The sequence below is a fragment of the Phyllobates terribilis genome, unplaced genomic scaffold, assembly GCF_046119375.1.
Source record: "Phyllobates terribilis strain yellow unplaced genomic scaffold, ASM4611937v1 Scaffold_200__1_contigs__length_3551848, whole genome shotgun sequence".
Classification (NCBI taxonomy): domain Eukaryota; kingdom Metazoa; phylum Chordata; class Amphibia; order Anura; family Dendrobatidae; genus Phyllobates; species Phyllobates terribilis.
In genome coordinates this window covers 2,504,414-2,518,225 of record NW_027362960.1, presented here as the reverse complement: position 1 = coordinate 2,518,225, position 13,812 = coordinate 2,504,414, and the positions used below count along the sequence as shown (strand labels likewise).

The 13,812-nt window shown below is 42.1% G+C and overlaps 1 pseudogene; it reads right to left on the bottom strand.

Annotated features, from left to right (window-relative positions):
* Positions 1-10,687: 10,687 nt before the first annotated feature.
* LOC141213641 (uncharacterized) overlaps positions 10,688-13,812 on the bottom strand; it is a 72,490-nt pseudogene continuing 69,365 nt past the window's right edge.

Here is a 13,812-nt window from a genome sequence, read left to right as displayed (position 1 = left end):
GATGACATCCACCCACTCACTAAGGTTCTCGTTCAGGAATCCAATACCAGAAATTATTGGTCTGAGCGGAGGGAGGAAAACCCCCTTGTGAACCTTAGGGAATCCGTGGAAAATAAGAATGATGGGGTATTCAGGAATCAACAGTTTTCGTAATTTAGGGTTCAAAATACCAAGTCTGCTATATCCAGACTGTCAGGAAATATTAAACATCTCTCAAATCTCTCCCTCCCAAGTCTTTATCCGTCCCCACCTCCCCTATCCCATTTGGAGTAAGAAGAGCTAGCAATCTAAAAAGCTGCTTCTATGCAAAATAGCAGTGTACAAAAGAAGTGACAAACTTTATTATCCAGGCTAATTACGAAACGAAATGGAGCTTCTGGTAAAGGAGACATGTGTGACAAATAGACACCTTTGAACATATGGGCCAGAGACTGAATGAGTTGTGCATTTGATCAGAAATAACAAGTATGACACCTGAAAGAGATAGTAAATATCTCGTTAAGGCTTCAAAGGAAATCTATCACACTCCTTACAATAGCCAGGACATTCCTAGCTGCATATGAATTCGATCTCCAGACTCTGAGGCACCGAAATGAAATATGGAATAGCGGCATTTCTATATTTCCAATTGTGATAGGACATATATTTTTAGTGGCGGGGCTAAATAAGGAACAGTATGCATATTCTTCTGTATCTGTGAGCCCTGCCGATGAGCTGTAACACAACAGTGCAGAGATAACCGACAGCATCATGTTTGATCTCTAAGGAAAGGTAAAATCGCAATAAAAAATATGGCATCATTCGCTTACTTCTGCGATCATCGAGCGAGGAGATATCACAGAAATTAGAGATTTAATAAAACCATGAAGGGCGGTGACCAACCCATGTGATGCCATCACAGTGGAGTGTGCGGGCAGGACCTACTTCGTCATAAAACATCAAGCCGAATATTGATATATGCTCATGCTGGGAGATACATATTTTCATGTAAGCAGGGATCACTTTCACTGTAACGGCCAAATCAATCGAAGTGCTCTCCTTCGGCTAAACTGAATCGTCTCTGTGATTTGTATAGTAAGTTCTTCTATTAATCCCATTTATTTTGTGTAACTGTATATGCTGTATTGTTTTGTCCCCCTTTGTAAAATCTTTTGTAGATTTTTTTCATAAACATTGCCTCCCTTTGGATTAAAGGTGTTGTCCAATACTTTCACATTGATGCCCTATCCTTAGAATAGGGCATCAATGTATGATCAGCCGGGGTCCCGCACCCGCCACCCCCGCCAATCAGCTGCGATCGGTGGTGGCGGCCGGCGGCGGCAGGAAGTGCTTACCTGCGGTGCTTGGCCTTCAAGCTGTAGTGGCCGGTGCTTGTTACTGCACATCTGCCTCCTATTCAATTCAATTGGAGGTGGATGTTCAGTACCCCGCGGCAGCCACTACAGATGGACGGCCAAGCACCGCAGGCAAGCACTTACAGCCGCCGTCACCGATAACAGCTGATCGGCAGGGGTGCCTGGTGCGGGACCCCAGCCAATCACACATTGATGCCCTATCCTATGGATAGGGCACCAATGTGAAAGTAGTGGACAACTTCTTTAAATATAAAATTTAATAGCTGTTTCTTTTGCTCTGTAATAGTTCCTCTTCCGAAGCCACACGCTACCTATAAGGCGTCCAATCGGCCAGAAAAACAGATTGGTGGTGGCAAAGAATAATCTTTCTTGGGTTATTGTGAAGTGACAGCGATCGTACAATGGTGTATACATATATTCCATGTGTTGGAAGGTGGTGTGTACGTCGTACGCTCACTGCTAGCTTGCCAATACCTACGTAGTGAGAACAGCCTGCAGCCGCCTATATTGATCGTCAGCTAATCGTGCAATTGTCCGGACAATAGGGGGCAGCAGAGAGCTGTTCACTCCAGAGATCACAGTGGGTGGTCTCTATGAGTAATCGGGATCGTGTGGAATCCTTGACAGAGACATTCTGGTAACTCAGATTTAAATGCATTAGTACGAACAGACCTTAAGCTGGTGTAGGTGTTTGTGTCGCTGAGGATGGAAAGAGCCATGTTACAATACAATTCGGTGTCCAATACCACAACACATCCACATTTGTCTAAATGCTGTATGGTTATACTAACATTTTGTTGAAGTTCTCTAACCACTGGAGCATATCAAAATTACTATTATGCTTCATATTACAGATACCACCATGTAATTTTTAAGGTCATTTTCAACTAGAGTTTGAAATAAACCTAAAGTTGGAACCCTGGATTGCAGAGGATAGTATGCAGGGTTAGATGGGATGATGTTAATTCCTCGATCTTGTGGTTTATTCAAAGAAAAATCTGGATCCTGCAATGAAGACAAAGTTAGTAAGGCAATCTGTTCAACGACTGTAAGTGTAGCATCATTATGTTCCATAATCTCTGCCGTCATGTTATTTGGAGTGGAAGACTCTTCGGACTCATTGAAGAAATGTTTTGTAACTGTTAATAACCGTATAAAGGGATTTACATTTCTTATTGTTTGAAATAGGTCAAAATCTTGTGAGGGGACATAAATTGCGAGACCAGTCATGTGGTATACGGTATATTCTGCAGTAGCCGTCACCTTCAGTATATTGGCTATACCACACGTAAACTGAAGAAGAGGATCGCCGAACACATCAACATCACCAACAACTCCGGGTATTCTGGTGCGGTTTAACATTTTACCATAATACATAAACAGGACACTTCATGTTAATCATTTTTCGGACTCGAAAAGATCAATCTTGTGGCCTGTGGTGGCAGCTGGAAAAAGCAGCCGGCCCTGAGGGAAGCCTATTGGATCCTGACTCTAAACATGGAGTCCCCCCATGGTATGAACTTCAAAAATGATTTGTTTTTCATCTACTAATATTTCCTTGTTTTTCGGCTTGGCGATGTATATTTAATTTCAATTTTACATCAAAACAATGTGTTTCCTTATTCAGGAATGTGGACATACAATTTACATAATGTTTAATGATCAGTTGTGATTCACTATATGTATTCTACAGTCGGACCCTGTGCACACGTTCAGTTTTCTTTTGTAAATGATGTATCTGCTTCCTGTGAATCACTATCTGATTCACCATTCACACTTGTATTTTCTCCTAATAATTATCTGGCAATGCGTTTAGTAAGAGACGATAAAACTCCCTTATGGAATTTGTATATATTTCCATCTGTATCTATCGCAGTAGTGTAGACGGCCGGTCCATTGGATCGTTGGCTTTTGCTTTACAATTCTTCCCATTCATTCCACTCACCTGTCATGTCTGCCTCATTGGTAGCAATGGTTCCTCAGCCAGGACTCCTGGGACCAGTTGTTCCACAGCAGTTCCAGTATGGTGCCGGCAGATCCGTTCATCCTGGCCGCCCGTATAGTTTGCTTTTTAGGCAGATATAATCATTTCTTACTTGTGGTGACGTTGTGGTACTTGAGTTACATTGCTGGCCATGTTTGCCGTGTCCTCATTGGTGTATGTTTTTTGGGACTGCTGGGACATGTTGTCCTTTAGCAGAGTCGGTGTATTTACAGTTGAAACCAGACGTTTACATACACTATATAAAAAGACACATGAAATCAGATTAAACCTTTCCCATTTTAGGTCAATTAGGATTATCATAATTTTTAATATTTGCCAAATGCCAGAATAATGAGAGAGAATTTTTTAAGGAATTTTTATTACTTACTGCAAAGTCAAAAGTTTACATACACTAAGATTACTATGCCTTTAAACAATTCTGGACTGCCTATATGATGATGTCATGTGTTTTGGAAGCTTCTGAGACACACCTGTGGATGTATTTTAATGCACACCTGAAACACACTGCTTCTTTGTGCAGCATCATGGGAAAGTCTAAAGAAATCAGCCAATATATCAGAAAGAGAATTGTGGACTTGCACAAGTCTGGCTCATCCTTGGGTACAATTTCAAGATACATGAATGTGCCTCGTTCATCTGTACAAATAATTATACGCAAGTACAAACAAGATGGGAATGTCCAGCCATCATATCATTCAGGAAGGAGACGGGTTCTGTGTCCCAGCGATGAATGTGCCTTGGTCCGACATGTGCATATCAACCCAAGAACAAAAGCAAAAGACCTTGTGAAGATGATGGCAGAAGCTGGTAAGATTGTGTCAATTATCACAGTGAAACGAGTACTATATCAACATGGGCTGAAAGGTCACTCTGCCAGGAAGAAGCCATTACTCCAAAAGAAACATAAAAAAGTCAGTTTAATGTTTGCAAATGCACACAGGAACAAATACCTTAATTTCTGGAGACGTTCTGTGGTCTGATGAAACTAAAATTCAACTTTTTGGGCATAATGACTATTGTTACGTTGGGAGGAAAAAGGGAGAAGCTTGGAAGCCTAAGAACTAGTGTTGAGTGAGTATGTTCTGTCCGAGTATGCTCGGGCCAAGCTCGGAGTATTTATAGCTGCTCGGTGATATGGTTGAATCGCTCCCGTGTGCATGATTTGCAACTGTTTGACAGTTTTATTACATGTGAGGAATGTCTAACAGTTGCAAATCATGCACACGGGAGCGATTCAACCATATCACCGAGCAGCTATAAATACTCGGAGCTCGGCCCGAGCATACTCGGCGAAAGGGTTAATAGAACATACTCGCTCAACACTACTAAGAACACCATCCCAACTGTGAAACATAGGGGCGGCAGCATCATGTTGTGGGGTTGTTTTGCTGCAGGAGGGACTGGTGCACTTCACAAAATAGATGGCTTCATTAGCAAACAAGATTATGTGGCAATACTGAAGCAACATCTCAAGACATCAGCCAAGAAGTTAAAGCTTGGGTGGAAATGGGTCTTCCAAAAGGACAACGACCCGAAGCATACTGCCAAAATGGTAACAAAGTGGCTTAAGGATAACAAGTCAATGTTTTGGAGTGGCCATCACAATGCCCTGATCTCAATCCTATTGAAAATTTATGGGCAAGGCAGGTGCGAGCAAGGCGACCTACAAACCTGGATCAGCTACATCAATTTTGTCAGCAGGAATGGGCCCAAATTCCGACCAGCTATTGTGAGAAGCTTGTGGAAGGATGTACCAAATGTTTGACCCAAGTCATTTAGTATAAGGGCAGTGGTACCAAATACTAATGAAATGTATGTAAACTTTTGACTTTGCAGTAAGTAATAAAAATGCCTTAAAACATTATCTCATTATTCTGGCATTTGGCAAATATAAAAAATGATGGTAATTCTAATGGACCTAAAACGGGAAAGTTTTATTTTGATTTCATGTCAGATATTGAGAAAAACATGCAGATGTGTCTTTTTATATATAGTGTATGTAAACTTCTGGTTTCAACTGTATGTATTGTATCATGTGCCCCCAAAAATCTGCACTTTATTCCTCGTTGGTTTTGAGTTAGTTACTCAAATCTATACCCCTGATGTCAATACAATGCAGTTTTTTATTCTAAGGCCCCGGTCCCACTATCAGTATTCGGTCAGTATTTTTTCTCAGGAATGGGGGATAAATGCAGAATTGGTGACTTGTTTCCATTATACCTTTTCTCTGATTGTTACTCACCTGGTTTTGGCTCCAACTCCTGAGAAAAAATACTGACCGAATACTGATAGTTGGGCCGTGGCCTAAGATCGCTAGTGTTTCTAGTTAGGTAAGGATGAGGTTGCTTTATTATTTAACTTTCATTGCAGGTGACATTGGCTTCAGCTAGAATGGGCGTTATGGTAGGTAGGGTTTAATTTAGAACAATAAAAGGTCTCTGTGTTTATTTCAAATAAAATATTTTATTCATGGTGTTGTAGTTATTTCACATATCACTTTCACTATGGTGTTAGTAATGGGGGCGTCTTATAGACGCCTCTCCATTACTAACCTGGGCTTGTTGTCAGCTGGCCTTATAAGCTGACATCAACCCCAACCCTATAACCCCACTGCCATCGCTACAGGGCAGTGGGCAGAGCGGAGGCTAAGTGCCAGAATTGGTGCATCCTATGGATACGCCACTTCTGGGGCGGCTGATTGCTGCTGTTTCTAGCCTCGGAGGGGGCCAATATTCATGGCCCCTTCCTAGGCTATTAATATCAGTCCCCAACTGTCTGCATAGCCTTTGCTAGCAAGTCATTTTTTGTGGATCCCCCATTTTAATAGCCTGTAAAGGCTAAGTATTCAGCTGGGGGGCTGATATTAGTAGCCTGGGAAGCTCTGTGGGTATTACCCCCTTCCCAGGCTTCAAAAATCTGCCCCAGCCATCTGCTTAACCTCTGCTAGACAATAAAATTACGGGGGACCCCACACCAAATTTTTTTAATAAATCCTTTAATTTAACAATAAATGACAAGTACAGTAGCCAACACTGTCACTGTACTAATTATATACATGACTGACACCTATCTATTCTATGTGTATAGCTATTCTTTCTATTTTCATATTGTCAGGTACCGATGTATTGTTAACTGTATGCGGCTGATGAATTGCCGGCTTTTAAAGAGACGGGGGCGTGAAAATCGGACGGCACTCGCATGGTCCGAGTGATGTGCGATTTTTTTCACACACCCATTGACTTGCATTGGCAAGTCTCGCCGCCTGAGATACGTGGCAAATCGCAGCATGCTGTGAATTTTTTCTCAGCCTGATTTCAGCTGAGAAAAAAAAAATCACAGATGAGATGTCACTCATTCATTAACATTGGTCCGAGTGCAATTTGATTTTTTATTGCTCTTTCCCAACTAAAGCAGAGAGGGAAAGCGTGCGGTGGATGCTGGGCTGCGATGTGCGATGCAACCCTGCCCACAGCCCATCAATCAAGGGGGAGTGCATCACGTGCTCATGCCCGACTGCAGCCGGAACTTGACGTGACATCAGCAGATGTCGGAGCCGGCTGCAGCCGGGGTCACGTGATGCCTGGTGAGAGGCCAGCAATAACGCCGCTCACAGGCAATAAAGAACAAGCAAGGCATTTACAAAAAGACTTGTTGGCACAATTTAATTCCATGGGGACTGTAATATCCCAGGCGGAATGCTGGCATGGCTTACCATCTTCCACCATGCAAGACCGCCAACTTACCTATCAGTCCAGGCTGCACACTTTGCTTCAGTACTTGCTGTGTGCATGTCTCTTGTCTAATTGCTTAGGGCGGCGGCGCCGTTACTGCCTGATTCTTAAAGTTACAGTGTGCGCACTCCTAATGCGTCCCCAGCCTATTGCTGTGAGTCACTGGATACTTAAACCCCCTCCACCCAGTAGGAGGTGCCTGAGCAACACTTTCTTTCAGTGTGTTCTGTGCAACTGAGTTGCCAAGTCTTGTCCTGTATCTTGTCTGTTTCCACCACCCTAGGGGCTGTATACCCAGGCCCGTTACCTGTATCTGTGACTTCTAGTCTGTTTCCGCCACCCTGGGGGCTGAGTTCCCAGGCTCGTTCCTGTATCTTGTTCCAGGTTCAGTTCATGTATGAACGGTGTCCTAGCCCATTACCTGTTTGTCTCTATGTCCGTACCTGCCCTTTTCCTGCAGTGTCTGAACCTGCACCTAACTCCAACTCATGGTCTCTGTACTTCTGTTTGTGAGTTTTGTGTCCACTCGCTACTTCATTGTAAGTACCTTGTGTGTATCTGGTTCTGTTTGTCCCATCTCCCTGCCTCCGTCTCTACCTCCTGTGTTCTAACTATCTTCCTGTGTTTCCCAGTCTGTTCCATGTGAACAGAGCCCTATCCTGTCTGCCTGCACCCTCTGCTCTGCGGTTTCGCTCTGCTCTGCGTCGCTTGTCCACCGCACCTGCGGTTTTGCTCTGCTTGTCCACTGCACCTGCGGTTTTGCTCTGCTCTGCTTGTCCACCGCACCTGCGGTTTCACTCTGCTCCACTTGTCCAACGCACCTGCGGTTCTGCTCCGCTTGTCCACCACACCTGCGGCTCTGTTCCTGTATCCCAGTCTGTACTGGTCCCTATCCAGCCTGCGTTCCTACCTGCCAGTACCCGCCTGTCTGCATACCAGCCATGCCTGCCAGTACCCGCCAGTCTGCATACCAGCCGCACCTGCCAGTACCCGCCAGTCTGCATACCAGCCGCACCTGCCAGTACCCGCCTGTCTGCATACCAGCCGCGCCTGCCAGTACCCGCCTGTCTGCATACCAGCTGTGCCTGCCAGTACTCGCCTGTCTGCATACCAGCTGTGCCTGCCCGTTTCTGCATTCCCCGGTGTGGGTCAACAGCTGTGTCCGGGGTCTGACCTGGAGTAGCACCTGGGCCACCTCCCACGTCCCTCCTCAGACCACAGAGTCGATTAAGCCGCAGTGTATTCGTGGTCGGATATAGCGAGGCCCTTAGTCACGCCCCTCCATGCACTCCTCGGTTCATGGCCCAGTGGGACCACTAACCACCCTCACACCAGTCAGTCCGGGCGTGAGCGTAACAGGGGCATTGTTAATAGTAGTGGACAACCTCTTTAAGGTCTGGAGGGATGTCGAAAGGTATCTTTTGGCAGATAGTGACTGGACCAAAAGAGTTGCTAACCGCAGACGTAGGAAGGCTCCTGTCTTTAGGGTGGGGTATTTTGTGTGGTTGTCCTAAAAAAATCTGCGCTTAAAGATAATATCTAGAGAGTTTGCACCTAAATTTGTAGGTCCTTATAAAATTATTAAAATTTTAAATCCTGTGACAGTTAAGTTGCAGCTTCCTATTGCCTGGAAAATCAATAATTCTTTCCATTCTTCTCTTTTAAAAAAATTTGAGGGGACCTCAAGACATAATTGAGGTGGATTTGGAAGGGAATCGGGAGTATGAAGTAAGGTGAATTCTTGGTTCCAGGTGGGTCAGGTACTTTTTTGCATTATCTCGTCAAGTGGAAGATTATGGTCCTTAAGATAATTCCTAAGTTAATTTGGGGTGTTATAGATAAATATACTGTATGATTATGGAAGTTATATAAAAATGGAACTCCATACTTTTATGTATTAAGAATTACAGACAATCCAAAATGCCCTCCTCCTCCCCGTACCACATTGTACCAATAACCTTATAATGATCAAAGATCCACATACTACGTGGAACATGGAATTATGGAAAATTCCTAACGATTATTGACTAACATATTAATCTGATAATAAGAGCTTGCTGATGATCTTTATTTCTTTAAGGGAAATTACAGAATAAAAGATAAGTGACTATACTGATTGACCTTTGAACCTTATGTGCAAGACGGACTTAATTGATTTGAGAGTCAGCTTAACTAAATTTACATATTAAAATAATGACCCATTAGCGACAGATGTCAGCCATAATTATGAGATAAGACAATGAGGTAATGTGTGGAAAGGTTCCTGATTTTTCCTATAAAAAGCCTATTTGAGACACTACTCAGTGTTCATTTGTGATTTCTCCGACAAATAGATCCTATATACAATTTGGTGGCAGACAACTAAGACGAAACACACACATTTTGTGTGCCACTAACAGGGGGATCTTCATGCGATCAGATACAGATTATTGGGTGGGACTGGGGAAAACCCAGTAGTCATGGTACACGTTGGTACCAATGACAAAGTTAGAGGGAGGTGAAAGGTCTTTCAAAATGATTACAGGGAATTAGGAGAGAAGCTGAAGTACAGGTGGTGTCTTCAGAAATACTGCTGATTCCACTACGTCACTAGAAAGTCAGCGGGAACTTAAGGAGATAATTGTCAGGAAGAAAGGGTTTGGGTTCATGGAGAACTGGGCTGACTTCTCTGTCGGCTACAGGCTGCACCTCAATGGGGAGAATGCAGATGTGCTGGGGAAAAAAATGGTCAGATGGATGGAGGAGCTTTCAACCTAGGATCTGGGGGAGGGAGGGTAGCCGTGCAAATAAGGGGATAGAGTAGACAGAGAGTGAGACATTCAAGGAAATTAAGGAGGCGAGTAGCAGTAATAAATGTGCTAATAGTATTAAATGTCTGCAGGCAAATGAAAGAAGTCTTGAAAACAAAATGAATGAATCAGAGACTCTTAGGTCAGCCACAGATTACAGAAACCTGGTTGGATGAAAGCCATGACTGGGTGACAAACATAGAGGGTTACACTACATTGAAACGGATAGGAAAGAAAAATAGGTAGATGGGTGTGTATTTTCGTTAAAACCAACTTAAGACCTCAAGCTCAATGACGACATGGGGGGCAGCTTCGACAATGTACAGCACACATGCCCAACTCTTGGTGATTATATTTGACTCACGACACCAGAACCACCACACCTATGTGGGGCCATTATTCTGCATGGAGGACTTTGTGGGGCCCATTTTACTGTATGGAAAGCTATGTGGGGCCAATCATACTGAATGGAGGACTTTGTGGGGCCCATTATTCTGTATGGAGGACTATGTGGGGCCCATTATACTGTATACTGGTTGGTCCACAACTTTGTCCAAGTTTTTCATTTTGGCCCTCTGCATGTTTTGAGCTTTACATCCCTGATGTAAAATCAGTATGGGTAAAGTACATGGAAATGGCAATAATGGAAAGCTGATAATTGGACTTTGCTACAAGCTTCCTAATATAGCTGAACATGAAGAGGATGATATGCTGCAACAAATTAAAAAGGCAACAAAAACAAGTCATAGTCAAAACTGTTGGATCCCTTGAAATTGTTCCAGAAAATGAAGTAATTCTCCCAGAAAATTATTGCAATTACATGTTTATTTCCTTGGCATGTATTGGAACAACACAAGAAAACACAGAAAAAAAAAGGCAAATTGAACATAATTTCAAACAAAACCACATAAAATAGGTCGGACAAAATTATTGACACCTAGCCAAAATTGTGGGTAAACAACTTTGTTTCAAGCATGTGAAGATTGTTCAAACGCAATTGTGGCAAGTAACAGGTGTGGGTAATATGAAAATCACAACTAAAACCAGATAAAAAAGGGAGAAGTTGATTCAATCTTTGCATTGTGTGCATATGTGTGGCACACTAAGCATGGAGAAAACAGAAGAAGGAGAACTGTCTGAGAACTTGAGAACCAAAATTGTTGAAAAATATCAATAATTTCAAGGTTATAAGTCCATCTTTAGAGATCCGGATATTCCTATGTCCAAGGTGCGCAACATAATCAATAAATTTACAACACATACAGTCAAATATGGTGGAGCTTCAAAGAGGTTTAGGGGTTGTTTTGCTGCCTCTGACTGTGTGCAAGGAATCATGAAATCTGAAGATTAGCAAAGGATTTTGGGGCACAATGTAGTGCCTAGTGTCAGAAAGCTGGGTTTGCGTCCTAGGTCATGGGTCTTCCAGCATGACAATGACCCCAAATATACTTCAAGAAGCACCCAGAAAATGGATGGAAACAAAGTGCTGGACAGTTCTGACTAGCAATGAGTCTGGGTCTAAATCCCATTGAACACCTGTGGAGAGATCTTAAAATTGCTGTTTGGAGAAAAACATTAAAATTTGAAAGTCCTCAGTGGTTGATTCCATCTTTTCAGTTAGCCATTAGTCAGTAAGCTTTCGAGACTACTCAGGTCTCATCATCAGACATAGTATAACACAAAATCTGAAGAGTCACATATTTATACACAACAGGGCATAGGAATAATGCAATAGATAAGACAAGTGACGTGAAGCAGAACTATCAGTATGGGAGAGGGAGAAGCAGTTGTGGCCGTAAATATGTGTGGACACAAGTAGATCTATTCTTTTTTTCTTTTATTGTGTGGCGATGAGAATTCATCCTAGTTTTAAGTTTTTGCCTTGTCTCCCCTACATACCGACCCCCAGTTGGACATTTGCTACATATAATTAAGTACATTACATTAGTTGTGATGCAGCTGAAAGTACCTGGGATCTTGTGGTCGTGATGTGAGTTGGGAATCTTTATCTTGTCCATGGTCATTATAAACGGACAGGTTTACATTTAAAGTTGGTCAGGATGAATTTTGTAAGTTTCACCACAAAGGTGAAACTATCCTCCCGGTCAGTTTGCTTTCCCTCCCAGTATCTTTTCATTCTAACAATGTTTGGTTTCTGGCAGATTATACTTGTTCCTTTTATTTTTGGTTCTCCTTACCTTGCCTTCTTTGCCCTATATGAATGTGTTTTTGTTTCTGATTCAGAGTTTTCATATTTTACTTCATACTTTCCTTTCCCCTTGTTGATAGTGTGTTGCAGCCTCCTCTCTGGTTCCTCAGGAGGTATGAGAAACTCCTCAACGGCTTATTAGTTAGTTAGGTGTGTGGTGGCATTTTTAGTTGTGCAGCTAGGGCCTTTCTACTCTGTATAGAGACTAGTTGGGTGTAGTTGCAGCATTCTCCCCTATGTGGGTTCTCCGGTGGTTATCAAGATGCGCTTTCTGTTTAAAACATTTCCCACATTTTGAACATGAAAAAGGCTTCTCCCCTGTATGAGTTCTCTGAGGTTTGATAAGAATTGATTTCTTTGTAAAACATTTTCCACATTCTGAACATGAAAAAGGCTTCTCCCTCGTGTGAATTCTCTCATGTGCGATAAGATTTGATTTCTCTGTAAAACATTTCCCACATTCTGAACAGGAAAATGGCTTCTCCCCTGTGTGAGTTCTCTCATGTGTGATAAGATTTGATTTCTCTGTAAAACATTTCCCACATTCTGAACAGGAAAATGGCTTCTCCCCTGTGTGAGTTCTCTCATGTGCGATAAGATTTGATTTCTCTGTAAAACATTTCCCACATTCTGAACAGGAAAATGGCTTTTCTCCTGTGTGAGTTCTCTGATGTTTATTAAGATGTGATTTGTGTCCAAAACATTTTTCACAATCTGAACATGAAAAAGGCTTCTCCCCTATGTGGGTTCTCTGGTGCTTAAGAAAACTACATTTATGGTTAAAACATTTTCCACATTCTGAACATGGAAAAGGCTTCTCCCCTGTGTGAGTTCTCTGATGTTTGATAAGATTTGATTTCTTTGCAAAAGATTTCCCACATTCTGAACATGAAAATGGCTTCTCCCCTGTGTGAGTTCTCTGATGTGCGATAAGATTTGATTTCTCTGAAAAACATTTCTCACATTCTGAACATGAAAAAGGCTTCTCCCCTGTGTGAGTTTTGTGATGTTTGGTAAGAGTTGATTTCTCTGTAAAACATTTCCCACATTCTGAACAGGAAAATGGCTTTTCTCCTGTGTGAGTTCTCTGATGTGCGATAAGATTTGATTTCTCTGTAAAACATTTTCCACAATCTGAACATGAAAATGGCTTCTCCCCTGTGTGAGTTCTCTGGTGCCTAACAAGATCTGATTTCTGATTAAAACATCTCCTTCACTTGGAACAAGAAAATCTATTCTTCGCTGTGTGAATTTTTTGAGGTTTAAGAAAAGACTTTTTAAGAGGAAAACTATTTCCATATTCTGAATGTGAAAATGGCTTCTTTGCATTAGAAGCAGTTTGTTTTTTAATGCTTATTTTGTGACTTTGATTTTCCTTAGTAGTCAGTAATGAATCAGAAGACAGGACCTGTTTCAAAGAATCAGATGACAGATCTTTGCTGTGAAGGGATGATGGTATATCTGGAGCAATAGCATTCACTTCAATTGTATCCTGTGGGATCTGAAAATTATCTGATTTGAAAATTGAAGATGTCAACTGCCCCTCAGATCTCCTGGTACAGTCATCTGCCAAGAATAAAACCAATTATTATTTTTAATAAAAAATCCTTCAATTTTATATTTTTGAACATTTCTACTTAAACTGTCTGTAAAAAAGGCAAGTTATATAAAAAAAATCACTTATTCACCAGGACAATGACTGTCTAATAGAAAACCTCATAGG